This window comes from Chiloscyllium plagiosum, unplaced genomic scaffold, assembly GCF_037043375.1.
Source record: "Chiloscyllium plagiosum isolate Xiang-an unplaced genomic scaffold, Cpla_swu_hap1 HiC_scaffold_5, whole genome shotgun sequence".
NCBI classification, from domain to species: Eukaryota; Metazoa; Chordata; class Chondrichthyes; order Orectolobiformes; family Hemiscylliidae; genus Chiloscyllium; species Chiloscyllium plagiosum.
In genome coordinates, this window is record NW_028270143.1 from 91,812,240 (window position 1) to 91,818,318 (window position 6,079).

The 6,079-nt window shown below is 47.7% G+C and overlaps 1 protein-coding gene across 1 annotated transcript in view; it reads right to left on the reverse strand.

The window, feature by feature from the left end:
• The window catches only part of odad2 (outer dynein arm docking complex subunit 2), a 384,917-nt gene extending 384,669 nt beyond the window's left edge, over window positions 1–248 (reverse strand). The window contains exon 1 of the mRNA XM_043690488.2: window positions 11–248. The gene's annotated coding sequence lies outside the window, so the exon portion shown is untranslated. The remainder of the gene's footprint in view (window positions 1–10) is intronic.
• Window positions 249–6,079: the final 5,831 nt, after the last annotated feature.

Consider the following 6,079-nt stretch of genomic DNA (forward strand, 5'->3'; position numbering starts at 1 on the left):
ATCTACTTGCCTGCACCAAGCCAACAAGGCTGAAGAGGCCACGCACCGCCAGTCGCTGGACGCAGCTGCTTCGGGGAAGAAAGGCCCTGCAGGCAACCCCCGAGAGTCAGACCTCTCCCACGGAGCGGGAATCACTATCAATCCTTCATGGGAATAAACGAACCAACTCCAAACCGCTATGCAGATAACAGCCTCACTTTATTTAAAGAAGATCACCCCTCCCCCCACAAATAAAATGTCCGAACGGGTCTTCCCGTCCGACCGCGGCGGCGTGCGGTTTCCATGGAGACCAGTGGCCACCGCCGTTGCTAAGCGACGTCTCCAAACATCAGTTCCCTTTCCATTGACCACGTGACGGGCGGGAAGTGTAAAACGGTCACCACAACGGTTTTAACCGCCTTAGAGCGAGGAGGGCTGTTCGCCTGAGAAAACATACAGCACTATTCAATAACTGTTATTCCAATGGTAGGGGTAATTTTATCCTAGGTTAGGACGGAAACTTAAATCTTTAGAGATGGCTTGCGATTTTTTTGGGTGGAGAAACTTTGAAAAGAATGAACTTTAATCTTGAAGAAGGGTCATTGGACTGAAAACGCCAACTCCTGTTTCTCTCCCCACAGCTTATGCCCCACCAATTTATGTTTTTTGTTTCAGATTTCCAGCACCTGCAGTTTTTTTTTTGTTTTAATGATTTTAGTGATTGATTGGGACAGAGTCTGCTGTTAAGGTAGGGAAGGGGTTTTGCAGATATTTCTAATCAACTACGTTCAGTGATGTCATTGCACACCTCTGGAGCAGGTAGAACTTGAACGTGAGTCTCCTAGCTTAGAGATAAGGACATTACCAGGGAAGAGGTTTATTGGGTTAATGTAAAATTAGGACTCAAAACTCTTGCATTTGATTACGAGTGGTGTCAAACATTCAAAATGGCTTTAAGTTCCAGTGATAATAGTACCTGTGACATAGCCAGGACTGGAGAAGTTATAAAACTCCCCAAAAAAAACTGTCAATTTTTTTAGAAAACCAACACTATTAAATTGATAAGTATTCTCAGACAAAAACAGGGAAACTCAACAGATCTAACTGTATATACCGAAAAAGAAAATGAGTTACTGTTTCAAGTCAAGTGACACTTCTCCAGGCACTTTGTTTTTGTTTAAGATCTTCAGCACAGATCTCAGTTGGCCTGGCACGTTTGAATATAGTTGAGGGAGTTTCTGTAAGGAGGTGGTTACAGACCAATACAATGGGAAGGTACAGAGGTGAAAGACTATTTGAAGAGGTAATTTCGGTTTAAACTTTTAAGATGTGCCTGGACCACAGACTGATCTATAATAAAAGACAAAACTTTTGTTTCTTTTCTAACAACCATTTTATATACTCAAAAGTAGAATAGTTTAAATTGTGCAGAATGCTGACAATTTGTGAACAGAGTAAAAACAAGCAGGCTCTTGATTGATGAAGCCACTAACACAGGCAGGGAAGGATGAGTCCTTGACTGATAAGACTCCAGGATGGGGGAACGACTTGAGACATCTGTTTCAGATTAAAGCCTTTGACTGATAAGACTACAGGGTGAGAAAAACAACAAACTTTGGAGACTCTGGAGCCTTTTGTTGCAGACTTTGTGATAAAAATAATGATGTTTTTAAGAATGTGAACCTCATGGCTTGTTGGAGCCAAGGAGAGGAGGGACTTGTGCTGTATATAATGGGAGACTTTGTAAGCCTCAGCGCGCTTTTTCTCAGAAGAGTGCCCAACTCTGCAGACTTGCTAATAAAACTTTGTTTTCCTGAATTTGTCTAGAGCGATTATTGAGAAGCGATTTTCGTTTCTAACAACTTGGGGGCTCGTCATCCGGGATCAACACTCCGGCCGCAAGGGGAGTTGAGGAAGGATATCGGAGAAGGTGCACCCTGCCGAGTTCGGCAGTCCCTGATTCCTTGCTTGTCGCCCCGCGCGGCTTGAGCGAGTGATATCCGGGAGGCTCAGGAAAACAAAGGAGGGGTGTACCCGAGGCAGTGGGGACGGTTAACGATCGAGTAATTTCGGTGCACCGAACCCAGGTAAGAAAAAACTTGCGGGGACCGTGTTTCCGGAGGACTGGGGACCTACGGGGTGCCTGTGGATTTTTTTCTACAGAGACGTGGGACTCAGGAATCTAGAGACCGGGGCTCGCCTGTGAGGGATTTTGCAGAGACCGTGTTTGAGGAGGAACGTGTACCTACGGGGTGCCTGTGATTTGTGTCACAGAGACGTAGGACACAGGAATCCAAAGACCGGGGGTGCCTGCAAAGGAACCTGGGCGATCACGGGACTGAAGGTCCGGGAATTGGCTACATTGTGATAGATTATCACGGGAAAAATACGAAGTCCTCGGAAATGGGAAATAAGGGATCTAAGGTGATTAAGGGAAAGGTAGGCTTAAACAGGGACAATGACACATACCCCGGGGTACCTGACGATAGTCCGTTAGGGAGAATGCTAAATAATTGGGATCAGGGTGGAAGAAAGGGAAAATCTAAAAGGAAGATGGTAAAATACTGTCAAAAGTGGTCCCAGAAACCTATTCAGGGCGACTCAGTGTGGTGGCCTAGATTCGGTACTGACGAAGACTGGGTCCGGCAAGCCCTCATTTTATATGTCAATTCAAAACCTGATGTTAATCTGGAAGAAAGTGATTATGCCCTTTGTTGGCTGCCGGTTACGATATCTTGCCAAATGCAGGTGACTAATAAAGACTCGAAAGGGCAGAAAGAATGGGACCCCTTAGATCACTTACCGCCGCCCTACGTGACCCCGTCTGCCCCACAAAATGTTCCTTCGGGTGACGACGATTCAGGGGAAGGGGAAGAAAATGGGGAGGAATCACAAACTACCTCAGGGGTACAGACCAGATCTCAAGCTGGAAAGGGTCACAGACAAAACCCTGTCTCGATTGCAAGAATGAATCCACTCCGGGAAGTGCCCATGGGGGGCGAGGAGGGAAGGATGGGATATGTGAACGTTCCCTTGACGAGTACTGAAGTACGGAATTTCAGGAGGGAGATGAAGGGTCTACTAGAGGACCCCATGGGACTTGCTGAACAATTGGATCAGTTCCTGGGTCCGAATACTTACACCTGGGAAGAGATGTGTTCCATCATGAAAACATTGTTCTCTAGCCAGGAGCGTCAGATGATACGACAAGCTGCGCTCTTGGTCTGGGAGAGAGAGGGGGGAGAAGGAGGGGAACAGAAGTTTCCCCTCACCGACCCCGAGTGGGATAAGAACACGGAGGAAGGACGGCGCAACATGAGAGACATGCGGGAATATTGGATAAAAGGAATAAGACATGCAGCCCCGAAGGGGCACAATTTTACCAAGGCCTTTGGTAATCATCAAAACCCGGAGGAAACCCCTACGGACTTCCTAGACAGGATTAGGAAGAATTTGCAGCAGTTTGCTGGGGTGGACCCTGAGACGGACGTGGGGCAACAACTCATACGGGTAGAGTTTGTATCAAAGGCCTGGCTGGACATACGAAAGAAGTTAGAGAAAATGGATGATTGGGATAGTAAATCTTTAAGTGAATTACTACGGGAGGCGCAAAAGGTGTTTGTGAGAAGGGACGATGAGAAGCAAAAGAAGGCGACAAAGATAATGATGCAAACGGTGCAACAAATGACAGCTGGAAGAAGGGAAAAGGGAGAGCCGTGGCAGAAACAGGAAAGGGGAGAGTCGTGGCAAGAGCAGAGGAAAAGAGAACCATGGCCGGAACAAAGGAAGAGTGGAGGAACGCGAGACCGCGACAGGGAAACGAAGAGGACATTCAGATGTTACTATTGTAATGAAGAGGGACATTTTAAACGGGAGTGCTCCCGCTACAAGCAGGAGGTGAGGTCGTACGCCCTGATGGAGGAAGATTAGGGAGGTCGGGGGTTCCTACCCTTGGGGCAAAAGGACTATCGACAGGAACCCCTGGTAAACTTGAAAGTAGGGCCCCAAGGATCGGAGATCACATTTATGGTGGACTCGGGAGCCGAAAGATCAAGTATAATCCAAATACCCTCCGGCACCCGAGCAGGAGGAAAAGTTATGGGGGTATCTGGAATTGGAGGACAGAAATTACAAGTCCCAGTGGTGGAGGACGTGGAAATTGGATATGAAAACAGAACTACTAAACGAGACCTCCTTCTACTGCCATCGGCGGGGTTTAATTTGTTAGGAAGAGACTTGCAGGTCAAACTAGGGATCGGAACGGTACCAAATAACGGGGAAATGGTGGTAAGGTTGTTCGCCCTCACCGAAGAAGATGATCAACAAATAGACCCATAAGTATGGTACCGAGAGGGGAACAGAGGGGGTCTAAACATCAAACCTCTCCAAATCACCATGTTACCAGGAAGAGGCCCGGTAAGAAGGAAACAATACCCGATTGCTATGGAAGGACGGGAGGGGTTACAACCTGTGATAGAAAGATTAATCACAGATGGACTACTGGAGGAATGCATGTCCCCTTTCAATACTCCAATACTCCCTGTGAGGAAGCCGGACGGGACATATAGGCTGGTGCAAGACTTGCGGGGGTTGAATGAAGTAGTCCAGGCTAGATACCCGGTGGTACCTAATCCCTACACGTTAATGAGTAAAATTCCCCCCGAACATGAATGGTTCAGCGTAATAGATCTGAAGGATGCTTTCTGGAGTTGCCCCCTTGACGAAGAAAGTCGGAACCTTTTTGCCTTTGAATGGGAGAATCCCTTCTCAGGACGAAAGCGACAGTTAAGATGGACGGTCTTGCCGCAGGGATTCACGGAGCCACCCAATTTGTTTGGACAAATACTGGAGCAGATCTTAGGAGGATTTCAGTGTAACGTGGAGAATCAATTGCTCCAGTATGTCGATGATCTCTTACTCTCAGGACCAAGAGAAGAGGAGGTACGAGCAGACACCGTTGCCCTGTTGAACTTCCTGGGGAAACAGGGTCTACGCGTCTCCAGGACAAAACTCCAGTTTGTGGAGCGAGAAGTAAGATATCTGGGCCATCAAGTCAGTAAGGGGCACCGCCGTATCACGCCAGAACGAATATCAGGAATTACGGGTATGCCAATACCCAGGACGAAGAAGGAAGTCAGACAATTCCTGGGACTAGTAGGGTATTGCCGGATATGGATTGAAAGTTACACCACTTTAGTAAAAGTTTTGTACGACAAACTGGGACAAGAAGGACAAAAGGTGGACTGGTCAGATGAGGAGGAGCAGCGATTTAATATTATTAAAAATAAACTGATTCGAGCTCTGGTATTGGCTTTACCCACCCTGAAGGAACCGTTCCAGTTATATGTCAATAGCGCCGGCGGAATTGCCCAGGGTGTGCTTACTCAGCTGCGGGCAGGGAAACGTCAGCCGGTTGCATTTTTGTCAAAAATGTTAGACCCTGTGTCATGTGGATGGCCGACCTGTATCCAGGCAGTGGCAGCTACGGCAATGTTAGTAGAAGAGGCCCGGAAACTTACCTTTGGAGGAAGGATCACAGTATACTCCCCACATTCGGTTAGTACCATACTGGCTCAAAAGGCTCACCGCTGGTTAACAGACTCTCGCATCCTGAAGTATGAGACGATTTTGATGACCGGAGACGATCTCAATTTTGCAAAAGATCTCAGTTGCAACCCTGCCCAGTTTCTATACGGACGTCCTGCAGACGGGGAACAGGAGCATGATTGTGTGGAATTTGTGGACTTGCAGACCAAAAGCCGAGAGGACCTGCAGGAAGCCCCGCTGGGTGAGGGACAGGAACTGTATATCGACGGGTCCTCCCGGTGCATCAGTGGAGTACGATACAGTGGCTATGCTGTTATAGATGGTGCAACGAAACGGACGATTGAGTCCGGACGACTGCCCGGGAAGTGGTCAGCCCAATCCTGTGAGTTGTACGCCCTCCAGAGGGCCCTGAAGTTGTTGGAAGGGAAAGTGGGAACCATATATACTGACTCAAAGTATGCATACGGAGTCGTTCATACTTTCGGGAAAATCTGGAAAGAGCGAGGATTGATAACTTCCCGGGGAAAAGAATTAGCTCACGAACAAATGATCA